Here is a 12,317-nt window from a genome sequence, read left to right as displayed (position 1 = left end):
CTCAGTCGGTTCAGCGCCTGCCTTTGGCTCAGGTCATGATCCTGGGGCCCTGGGATTGAGCCCCGCAACCCCCCACCCCCACCCCCAAAACAGGCTCCCTGCTCAGCGGGGAGTCTGCTTCTCCCTCTCCCTCTGCCCCTCCCCCACTCATGTGCTCGCACGCATGCTCTCTCTCTCAAATAAATAAAATCTTTAAAAAATCTTTATTGGAATCCTACTATGCAGCAAGCACTGGCGACCTAGCAACGTGCAGGACAGAGAGAGGCTGCGTGAATACTGGTTCCCTTTTCCTGTTAACAAACACTTGCCAACTATTGCTCAAGAACCTTCAATGTATAAACACAAACACACACGTACACACACAGTCTCGCAGCCTGGAGCGTATAGGATATGCATTTTTAAGGGCTTCCAGTACCTGTAGAACCCATCTCTCCTCTTGAGATCCTGTTACCACAGTAAGAACTAGACCTCAGCCCTCTTGCATCTCTCCCTGCATTCTCAGCCAGAACCCAGCAATAATCAGCAACTTCGAGGACTCTCAAACCGGGTTTTCCAAAAGTCTGCATGGACGGCCACCACTGTTCCCATTAGAACCTTGTGCAGGTCCTGTGTCCAGGCCCACAATCTGCTCAGCAGGAAACAAGCGTTTAAGGGTCCTTAAAAATCCATTCCCTGAGCTTAAACCAGAGATCGCTCCCCAAAGGCCAGCAAGAGAACTGTAAAAAGCCTGGCTCTCCCTTTGCCTGTGTTCCCAGATGGCCACAGCCCACCCAGGTGGGGCCTAACCCCCACCACTGCCTTCTTCCCCCCAGCTCCCATGGAACAAAAGCCAGAGCCAATGAGACCACCAAGCCCAGATTACTCTCAGGCTGGGACCTCAGCACAAGCTCCTCACACCCCTGCTGATTCACTTCATACTGTTCTCTGTGCTATACAGGACCAAAGATGAATCCAGCACAGTTGCTGCCCTCAGACAGCTTCTAATCAAGTAAGGAGCACAGGGGTACCTGGGTGGCTCAGTTACGTTAAGCGTCTGCCTTCGGCTCAGGTCATGATCCCAGGATCGAGCCCCGCATCGGCCTCCCTGCTCGGCAGGGAGCCTGCTTCTCCCTCTCCCACTCCCCCTGCTTGTGTTCCCTCTCTCGCTGTGTCTCTCTCTGTCAAATAAATAAATAAAATCTTTTAAATAAATAAATAAATAAATAAGGAGCACAGAGCAGAGACCCAGTTAACAAGACCAGCCATCATTCCAGACAGCTAACTCCCAGAGGGACTGCCAAGTGTCTCCAGGTGCACCTCCTTCTGATCACGGGGTAGTGGACCCTGCCCAGTTTTCCTCCTCCTCTAAGGTCACCCAAAAACAAAACGCCTGGGGCTGTTCAGGGCCATCTTTGCAACTTCCTCTGGGGCCAGATTATAATTAGTTTTATGCAGTCTCTAGGCACCAATTGGCAGGCCCAGAAAGTTCCTTCACCACAGGACCTGCCTGGCTGTCCTGTGTGCACCACAGGGCCCTCAGGGGGTGTGGTCTGGCTGATGACCACTTCCCCGGACCTCACCCTCCACAGCCCATCCCTGCTTCCTGAGCCAGGGCAGGGCCCCCAGGAAACCGCTCACCACAGCTTTGACAGGAGTCTTAGAGCAGGCCCCTCCCTTTGAAGTCTGAGACTCCACAGACTGGCTGGGTGGAAGCAGCACAAAGCTGAGCAGTTAAGAGGTCCAGGCAGAACCCAAGATAAGGCTCCATCAGAATCCTCTTGCCACCTATACAATCTGCCCAGCCCTCCCCTCCCCTCCCTCATCTCCCCCACCCCTTTTTCCCTCCATCTCTGAAGGTAACTTTTCTACAGGAGGCTGGGAGAGGGGCCAATAGCCTTCCCTGCTGTGAGGCTGGGCAGAGAGGCCAGGGACCATGGTGTGATTCATCAGGGTTGGTTAGAAGCTGGGGGAATTCCAGAGCAAGGGAAGGCCAGGGCTGCCCCCAGTTCGCCCTGTCCCGAGGCAAGTAGCCCACACCTGGGAGTCCTGCATCCTCACTCAGACCAACCATCAGAAATCTAGGAGAGGGTAGAAAAGTCTCCCTAACTGGGAAGTCTGCACTAACTAGGGTTTCTGTTATTATCTCCCTCCAATTCCCCACCCCTGCCCAACACTTGAAATGCAAAGCCTTTTACCCAGAGTCCTTAGCAATGGCATGAAATATCTTGAGCTTCCTCCCCCCCCCCACCCCACACACAGTTTGGTTGGAGAAATAATACGACTATCATTTATTGAACACCTCTGTGGGCTTTGCTGAGCATTTAACACACATTCTCACTGTTCCATTCTCACACAATACCGTACGTGGTAGGTATGAAGACTAACTCCATTTTACAGGTGAGAAACACAGGCTCAGAGGAGTTCAGCACCAAGGGGCTAGCAAGCTGGAAAGCTGGGATCCGAACCCAGGTGCATCCAATTCCAAACCCTTCCCCTCAATCCCACAGTGGGTTGCTCCAACTGGGAGTCAAGCAAAGGCGATAAGAGATGGAGGGAAATTCTTCCCTCAGGCATTATCTCCAATATCCCTCGCTCAGGAGGCTTTCCAGGCCACCCCATCTAAAATGCCATCTCACCCCCCTGTGGCAATACACATCCACCACCCCCTTGCCTATCACATGTTTCTACTTATCACTGACATTTTTTTTTTTAACTGACATGCTTTCTATCATCTATTTCACTTTCTATCTTGCTGTCAGCTTCCCCCACTACAAGTCAGTTTCAGGTCAATATTTGTATATTTTGTTCACTGCATCTATAGTCATATACAATAGGCACTAAATAAATGTTGAATGAATGAATACTTAAAAATAGAACTAAGAAGCATAATTGTAGGAAGAAAAAAAAGGACGATCCATCCATTCAGGGGAAGAAGGAGATGAGAGAAGAAAGAGTGTGGCCAGGAGCAAGTTGGGGGCCCTAAGAGGAGGCCAACAGGAGGAAATGAGGGTCTGCCAGGTCCCCTGTGGATTCCACTAGAGCCTTCCTGCACAGTAGTGACTTCCAGCTGCCAAGGCTCCAGCCTGAGGGCTTCTGCTGGGGAGGGTGGGCAGGCAGCTTTGGAACAAAGGCCTATGGACATGCAGCTGGCCAGAGAGTCAGACCAGAGCAGAGGCCAGGGCCAGAGGGGCAGCCTGGGGTAGTGGGGAGGGAGGCAAATGAGGAGTTGAAGAAGGGCCTCAGTGCAGCTGCAAAGGCAACACGCTCCCAAAGCCCAGAGTCCCCTCAACCCCCAACACAACAGAGAATTACTAGATGGCTCCATAATTAACCCTCCAAAGTCAGCGCCCCAGCCTGAGCTTGTGGCAACCCCTCCAGGCTTGGAGCCAGAGCCTTCACAAGGTTCTGAGAGGGGGTGGAGGTGAAGGGGCAAGCCACACATCTGGAACACAGTCCTTTTCCCCTCCAGCCCTGCTCATCCCTCAGGCCATGGCCTTTGGCCTCCTCCGGTGTAAACACAGTGACCCTGGGTTAGCTGTGGATTTGGTAAGCCAAATGTTTACTCTGGAGCTGAGATATCACAGGCCACGGATGTAAACTTCCACCATAGGATCCTCGTATTTACCCTCTCCTATGGCACACATGGGACATACCAGGAAACTTTAAAAGCTCTCGAGAGCCTCTCCTAGCCACAGTGAGCTCTTTATTTTGTATAAGAGTTTATGGAGCACTTCCCACGTATCTGGCTTCATTTGATCCCTACCACAACCTCTCTAAGGAAGAGAAGGCAAGTACCCTGCTTTACTCACGTGGAAACTGAGTCTGAAAGATATGTGATTTGCCCAGGTCATGTTAGAGAAAACACGGATTAGCCAGAGCAGGAAATCTGAGTTCTAGTCCCTGTTTGGCCAACAGGGACCAGGCTCAAATCACCTCACATCTCTGGGCTCTGCTTCCCTCATGTGTAGATAGGCTAATCAGAGGTGCCTTCCAGCACTAGCAATGCTACCAATCTTTGATGGTATGCAGTAGAGCCAGGATTAAAATTCAAGCAAAATCCCATGCTGGACTCCCAGGCCCGTGCTCTTTCCACTCTTCCTGATAGGCCATGTCTAATAAAAGGCCACATCTAATAAAAGTGGAAAAGCCCCTGAAACAACCCTTAAACCACTCCCTCTGCTTCTAGGACTTGGTTTACCCCATGCTGACTCCCTGCCCTATCCCCAGAGCAAGATACCAGGGAGTCGGGGCGCCTGGGTGGCTCAGTCGTTAAGCGTCTGCCTTCAGCTCAGGTCACGATCCCAGGGGTCCTGGGATCGAGCCCCGCATCGGGCTCCCCGCTCCGCAGGAAGCCTGCTTCTCCCTCTCCCACTCCCCTTGCTTGTGTTCCCTCTCTCGCTTTGTCTCTGTCAAATAAATAAAATCTTTAAAAAAAAAAAAAAAAAGATACCAGGGAGCCAAGGGGTTGCCCAGCCCTTGGGGACGAGAACGGGTTCAGCAGAAGCAGCAGGAGCATTAACAGCAGGCTTAGAAAGAAGAGATGAGGCACCCCGGGATCACTGGAAGGGGTGAATGACAAAGGGGTACACCTTCCTTTGGTTCTTACTCTCTAGGTTTTCTGCTGGGGATGGTTGGAATGAAGTCATTCCCAGCTTAATGCAATCAGGATTCCACTCCCAGTCCATCAAGGGAGGTGCTGGAAAGGCACTCTCCTAAAAGGAAGCAGGTGACGTGCTCAGAAGGGAAGCCCTCCTGGGCTGTCATTACTCTCCCTACTTATTATTTCTTAAGCAAGGTCGATGTGATTAGGCTGCATGAAGAGGCAGGGCTGGGGAGACTCTAAGAACCCCTAGTCTAGGGTTCCACATAGGAGAACGCAGTGTGAGTCGCCTCCCCAGGGGCTTCAGAGAAGACAGCCTCCTTCATCTGCCAACAGTTTAGCAAGTGACCTGGAGGAAGAAACTCTTAGGCGGCCACTAACACCGCCCCCCCCCAAGGCCACACCTCTCCAGCCTCCTACCATTACATTTCCCACTCCGTTCTTTGTTTTCAAAAGCAGCTCCAAAGAGTAAAAGTAGCTACCTTAAAATGTCTTGAAATTTCCAGGTCTCATCCTAGCTTTCCAAACCAAAGGGCTGAGAATGGGGAGAAAAGTAACCAAACAGATTTCAGGAGTAGGCGAGGTCGAGGCCGACAGTGGCAGGCAGTGGCCTCTATGCCTTCGGCTCCCGACATCCCCTTTCTGGCACCCACTGTAACCCTTCCAGGACAGGAGCTGAGATTCCCAAGAACGAGCACCGTGTGCACCAACCCGGAACACGCTGCTGGCGCCCCTTGGGCTCCCAGGACCAGGGGCTGAGATCCCTCCCCAGAAGGGTCCACCCTGCCCGAGTCCCACAGTCCGAGGCAAGGGCCAGCCCTCGGGCGCCCGAGCGCGCAGGGGGAGCGGGCGGGCGCAGCCTCGCGGGCTTCCCGGCTTTCAAACGGAGCTTCCCGGAGCCACCTGGCGCGCTCGCTCCTTTTGTTTCCGGGGTGCGGACTACAGGACAGAAAAGGACTCCGTGCACGAGCCTCCCGCGCTCCGGTCCTCTGCCGGGGGGCTCGCCCCGGAAGGCGCCAACACAGCCCCGGGCCCTCCTCAGCCGCCCGGAGTCCTCACCCCGCGGGGGGCTGCGGCGAGGGCCCGGGAGGGCGGGGGCCGCGGAGGGGCTCTGGGCGCTGCCACTGGCCGAGGGAGAGGGGAGAAGCGAGGGCCACTCACCGCGCGGTCGCCGCCCCGCCGGGTCCCGCACGCTCGGCGCGCGAGGCTGCCCAGGTGCGGCCGCGACGCAGGCGCGAGTTTGAAAGTCGCTCTCGGCAGGCGCTGAGGCTGCCGGCCGCTCCCGCCCACTGCCCAGCCCCTCGGCTGCCGGGGACGCGGCCAGCTGCTGACGCAGCCCCTGGGGACCCCAGCCCGCGCGCGCCTTCCCAGCGCCCGGCAGGAAGTCGGGGCCGGGCGAGCGGAGCCGGAGCTGCCGCGGGAGGGAGGAGAGAGGGAGGGGCGGGCCAGGAATTTTTCCAGTGGGTGGAGACTCAGGCCGGTCGCTGGAATCCAGCAATCGGCGGCTCCGCGGGGACCCGGAGAACCTTCGCGTCGCGGCGAGCCGGAGCCCGGGGTGAAAGGGATCGTGTGCCACTAATGATTAACGCCCGCAGGTGGGGCGAGCGCGCCGCCCAGCCGGTGACCGTCGCGCCCCGCGTGAGCCGCTCCCCCGCCGCCTAGGTGCCCGCAGATACAAAGACGCACGTGGTGGGGGTCACCCCGGTGTCACAGCCAGACATCCCCCATTGTGCGGATAGGAAAGGGGGCTTTCTAGGAAGACAGTTGGGGTCGGCTTTGGGGGTCTCGATCCTACCAGAGCAGGTCATCTTGGCTTTTCTGAGTCAGAAAGGCACTTAACATGAATTTCTCGCGGCAACTCGGTCCCTGTGATCCTTTACAAATGTAAATCCAAGCCTCGAGGAAGCTGAAGAGATGAAGAAACGGGTAACTTGGCGGGAGCCCACCAAAAGACTGCTAGGGAGATAAAGCAAGATGCAGAAACCTGTGTTAATAGAGAATCACGTTTTTGTAAAACGAAGACAGAGAACCTGTCTCTTGTTTTTATGTCTGTATGTAATCCTATGGGCATGGGAAGGTACACACCTGGAAGGGGGTCACGGACACTGAATAAGGACAGGCTGGATTTTGAGCAAGATCGCAAGTTTTAAAACGCAAAATAATTCATCAATAAAGATGGAAAAAAGATGCTGTCCCCGCACAAGGCAGGAGAGAAGCCCAGGGTGGGGCCCCAGAAGAGATCCCACTGGTTAGACATTATCACCAGTTCCTAGGGAGGAGGAATGGAACACTGATACCGAATCACTGGGTTCTGTGTAGACAAGTGTGTATAGTAAACGGCAAATAGAGTTCTTGTTAAAAAGAAAACAAGCTTAAAAAAAAACAAACACCTGCTCCAGGCCAATGCAAACTCCAGGTGATTTACATGGGGCGGGGTGGGGGGAACGGGCGCGGAAGGAAATGGCTTTCAGGTGACTTTGAAACAGGATCCAGGCAGAGGGTGGGGTGGAGACAGCGGGGTTCCTGGCTCCCGACTGCCGGGGAAGAGGTAAGCGCGGGGCCTCATCGGCCCCGGAAGCGGGACCCACATTCCTCGGGGAGGGAGGGTAGGCTCCAACCTTGCCAAGCCCTACGTTCGCCTCCTGGGAAGGTGAAAGCCGAGATTGCGGAAGGAGTTTGGGGGTAAACAGCCGCCGCGGCTCCACCAGATATAGCCAGCCAGGCCCCCCACTAAAGAGAAAAGTGAGAAGCCCCAAATCCCTTCCTGCCTTCCAGCGAGGGGGGGGGGGGGTGTCCTTCCTCATACTTCCGCCTTTCTTTGAGCCTGCTTTCTTCTCTGATCACCTGAATGCTATCCCGTTCTGTCCATCTCAAATTCCAGGTTCCAAAGAAGGCCCTTGACTTAACTAAGCCATTACTGAGTGCACCCCTCACTCCTCGGGCAGGGAGTAGTGTCAATTACAGTAATAATAACTCATTTAGTGAATGCTTACCATTTGTAGGGCCCAGTGCTATGCTATTTACATTATCTCCCTCCATCCTCACAATTAACCTTGTGAGCCAGTCAGTGTCCTTATCCCCATTTTACAGATCGGATAAGTGAGGATCAGAAGGTACCTAGCAACTTGACCAAGATTACATAACCAGCAAAAGCAGACCCTGACAAGATTCCAGATAGGTCCAACATTTGAGTGCTTACTATGTGCTTACCATTATTCTAAGCCCTTTGTACAGTTATGGTCACAGAAGAAATGGAGGCAAGGTCACGCAGTTAGTGTGTGATAGACCTGGGCAAAGCTGATCTTCACCATCTATTCTGGTTTCTTTTTGACACCTGTTATATTCAATTCAGCACTTCATTATAATGCCTTGCATTGCTTAATTGTTTTAATGTACATAACCTATTTCCTAAAAAGATTGTAATCTTTCCTTATGGCAGAGTCATATAGGAAGCACTCCGTAAAGCAATGCTGAATTCAGATGAAATAACCCAAACAGTTTGTGAGAAATCATATCTCGCCTCTAAAGATAAAAACCTGTGTCTGGGCCCTGACTTCAGCGATCAGAGCTTCTCTCCTTCCTGCCCCTTCAGGGATCCTTGCTTTAGTGGCTGCACTCTCCCTATTAAATCATTTATTATTATTATAATAATACCTTGTGCTCCAGTAATGCCTTTAATCCAAGATCTCAAAGTGTTTTGTTTTTTTTTTTTTAATTTTTATTTATTTATTTATTTGACAGAGACAGCTAAAGCAGGAACACAAGCAGGGGTAATGGGAGAGGGAGAAGCAGGCCTCCCGCTGAGCAGGGAGCCCGATGCGGGGCTCGATCCCAGGACCCTGGGATCATGACCTGAGCCGAAGGCAGACGCTTAACGACTGAGCCACCCAGGCGCCCCTAAGATCTCAAAGTGTTTTAACAAATACAGATTAATGCGTCTTCACAGTATCCCCACTAAGATAGGCAGATGGAGGTATTCTTACCCATAAAATGGGGGACAGCACAGAGAATTGACATGGCTCACTATGGAAATCAGTGGAAGGGTTTCTTCTCCCAGCCCTTCCCCTCCTCCTTCCTAACTCTTGGCTGCCAACATCTGCACCAAAATTTCAAATCCCAGAGACAAAGACCAGTGAGTTTTTACAATAAGGGACATTTCCAAACTGTCATTTCAGCTGCTCTATTGTGGTAGACCTCAGGAGAGGGAGGGGATGTAAAGACTGCGAAGGTCCTGAGGCTCTGTGCTTCCAGCCCTGAGAAGAAACCCAGGCTTGCTGGGGTTGGGGAGGAAGTCCTCCTCCAAGGTGACCTAAAAAGCCCAACCAAGCTTTGAGGTCTCAAAACTTCCAGAGTTTCGAGCTGCATTTTAGTAATGTTTCTCAAAATGTGCACCACAAGCAACAAGAGAATAAACGTCATCAAAATCTAAAACTTTCATGCCTCAAGGGGCATCAAGTAAAAAAAAAACCCCAAAAAAGAGAAAATTGTTGCAAATCATATCTGATAAGAGATTTTATCTAGAATATGTAAAGAATCCCTACAAGCAAATAACCCAAATAAAAAAGCAACCAATTTAAAAATGGGCAAAAAATCTAAATAGACATTTCTCCAAAGATATACAGATGGCCAATAAGTACATGAAAAGACACTCAACCTTAGCCACCACAGAAATGCAAATCAAACAACAGCAACAACAATGAGGGGCACCTGGCTAACTTAGTCGGTGGAGCATGTGACTCTTGATCTCTGGGGTCATGATTTCAAGCCCCATGTTGGGTGTGGAGCCTACTTAAAAAAAAAAGTAAAAAAAAATTTTTTTTTAAATGAGGGATGCCTGGGAGCCTCAGTCGGTTAAGCCTGTTTAAGATTTTCTCTCTCCTTTTCTTTCTCCCTCTGCCCCTTCTCCTTTTCTCTCAAAAAAAAAAAAAAATTGGGGGGCGCCTGGCTGGCTCAGTTGGTTAAGCCACTGCCTTCGGCTCAGGTCATGATCCTGGAGTCCCGGGATCGAGTCCTGCATCGGGCTCCCTGCTCAGCAGGGAGTCTGCTTCTCCTTCTGACCCTCCCCCTTCTCCCTCTGACCCTCCCCCTTCTCATGCTCTCTCTATCTCATTCTCTCTCTCAAATAAATAAAATCTTTAAAAAAAAATTTTTTTTAATGAAATTTCACTGTATACCCATTAGGATGGCTAAAATCAAAAACGTATAATAATTAGTGTTAATGAGGTTATGGAGAAATTAGAACTCATACATAAAAGATTAAACTGAGTGAACATATGACTCAGCAATTCCATTCCCAGGTATGTATGTATGTGTATGTGTATATATATATATATATACATACAAGAGAATTGAAAACATCTGTCCACACAAAACCTTGTACACGAATGTTCATAGCATCATTATTCATAATAACCAGAAGGTAGGCACAACCCAAATGTCCATCAGTTAATGATGAATGGATAAACAAAATGTGTATCTCTACAATGGAATATTCAGTCATAAAAAGGAATGAGGTACTGGTTGATGCTACAACATAGATGAACTTTGAAATCATCGTGCTAAGTGAAAGAAGTCAGCCACCAAAGACCACATCTGTATCATTCCACGTATACGAACTGTCCAGAATAAGCAAATCTATACAGACAGAAAGTCGATTTGTGGCTGTCTTAGAGCTGGGGTGGGCGTGGGCGGAAGTTGGAGGAGATAGGGAGTGACTGCTCATGGGTTCGGGGTCTCTTTTAGGAATGCTGTAAACACTAAAAATGAGTAAGGGACAGGAGGGGCCAGGTAGGGAGAGATAGGTAGGGGGCTGTGTGATCAGGCTCACCAAAAATCCCAGAAATGCTGACAAGTAAGGAAACCAGAGATAGGGAACAGAACCAGACCACCTTGTTTGCCTTAAACATCAGAGATGAGATATTTGAAGGAGAAGTCATCATGGTGCTATCAGTGGTGACGTCAAGAAGATCTCAGTTCCCCGGTCAGTCTTCTATAAAAGACCAACCATAAAAGACCTCAGTGGCAACCGGCTCGGGACCCCTCTCACTCTAGAGTTTTTTCTTTCCGTCCTGTTCTCACCTTCTCTTAATAAACTTTCACTTCACCTCACCCTTTTGTGTCTGCGAGATTCATCGACTCCTTGAGACAAGGACCCTGCAACCCTGCAACGAAAAGAGTGATTATACAAAACAAACACACACACACACACACACACATTGTATATTTTAAATGGGTGAACTGTGTGGTATGTGCAATCTCTTTTTTTAAAGATTTTATTTATTTATTTATTTATTTGACAGAGACAGCAAGAGAGGGAACACAAGCAGGGGGAGTGGGAGAGGGAGAAGCAGGCTTCCTGCCGAGCAGGGAGCCTGATGCCGAACTCGATCCCAGGACCTGAGATCATAACCTGAGCTGAAGGCAGACGCTTAACAACCGAGCTACCCAGGTGCCCCTTGTGTGACATATCTCAATAAAGCTGTTAATTTTTTTTTAACTGTTCAGAATTACCAGGCTCCCTGTTAATCAGAATCTATCAGAATCCTGTCAGAATCTTTGGTGGGCAGGCCCCAGCTCTGCATTTCCCCAGAACACACTGAATGAAGTTCAGCCTAACACCGTGCCTTACAAGACTATGATTCAGAGTCTTGTGGCTCTGGGCTTCCTGAAATGAATGAAATGGAAGGTCTGTAACTCACTCTGAAAGGGCAAAGGCCTGGGGATTGGGAGGGTGGGGAGAATAGGAATCCCCTTCCTGAAGTTCTTTATCAATTGCTTCTTTCCCCCAGTCTAAACTCCATAGTGTCAGAAAAGGGGATGAAGGGGGATGCCTGGTTGGCTCGGTCGGTTAAGCGTCTGCCTTCAGCTCAGGTCATGATCCCAGGGTACTGAGATCGAGTCCCAAGTCTGACTCCCTGCTCAGCAGGGAACCTGCTTCTCCCTCTGCCTGCCACTCTCCGTTTGTGCTCTCTCTCTCTCTGTCAAATAATAAAATCTTAAAAAAAAAAAAAAAAGATGAGAGACAGAGACAGGCAGAGGCACCCCAATAAATAAAATCTTTAAAAAAAAAAAGAAAGGGGAAGAAGGTATGGGGGAAGGAAGAGGAAGACTTCCCCCCTCCTTACTACCTTCAGGCTCCAGCCACTGCTGTGTGGAGCTCTTGAAGGAAATGAGCTGTTTGTTTGAGTTTGTGTCTGCAATAGAAACATTTGCCAATCACTTGTGGTTTTTCAAGAACCTGGGAGCCACGTGTGAACCATTTTTGGAGATCCTCTTACGGTCACCTTCGTTATCGGCAGATAAGGGGGCTGTAAGTCAGCATTTCCAACACCTGAGGCCAGAGAATCAGCACTAAGACATCAGCCTTTAATGGTCTAGGGGTTGGTTAATACACTGAGTGTTCCTTCTTGGACTTCTGGCCTTTGGGCCAGACGTTTTTCTATTTACAGCACTGCCTGGAGATAGACAAAGTATAAATGTGGAATAGTCAAGCTTTCCCCAGCTTAATGCTAAAGTGAAAGATTTTCTGGGTGGGTTCAGAAACTATTAGCTGAAATGGTGTTGAGCTGTCTGTGTACTTCTTTATCTATGCTGTTAATATACCATAAGACTTTCTGCTGCCACTGGAGATTTTCAGACCTCGGTATTCATAAGCAGCACCTGGGAAGCTTCTGACTCACAATTGAAACTGACCCCAGGAATCTGCATTTTAACAGTAAATGATTCAGATGCAAGGGAG

The 12,317-nt window shown here is 50.3% G+C and overlaps 1 protein-coding gene across 1 annotated transcript in view; it reads right to left on the bottom strand.

Moving 5' to 3' along the window:
- The window catches only part of PLEKHG3 (pleckstrin homology and RhoGEF domain containing G3), a 42,018-nt gene extending 36,071 nt beyond the window's left edge, over positions 1 to 5,947 (bottom strand). The window contains exon 1 of the mRNA XM_032405300.1: positions 5,741 to 5,947. The gene's annotated coding sequence lies outside the window, so the exon portion shown is untranslated. The remainder of the gene's footprint in view (positions 1 to 5,740) is intronic.
- Between the last annotated feature and the right edge of the window lie 6,370 nt (positions 5,948 to 12,317).

Source organism: Phoca vitulina, unplaced genomic scaffold, assembly GCF_004348235.1.
Source record: "Phoca vitulina isolate PV1807 unplaced genomic scaffold, GSC_HSeal_1.0 scaffold7, whole genome shotgun sequence".
Lineage (NCBI taxonomy): Eukaryota > Metazoa > Chordata > Mammalia > Carnivora > Phocidae > Phoca > Phoca vitulina.
The sequence above is the reverse complement of the archived record's forward strand: the minus strand, read 5'-3'. Positions and strand labels throughout refer to the sequence as shown.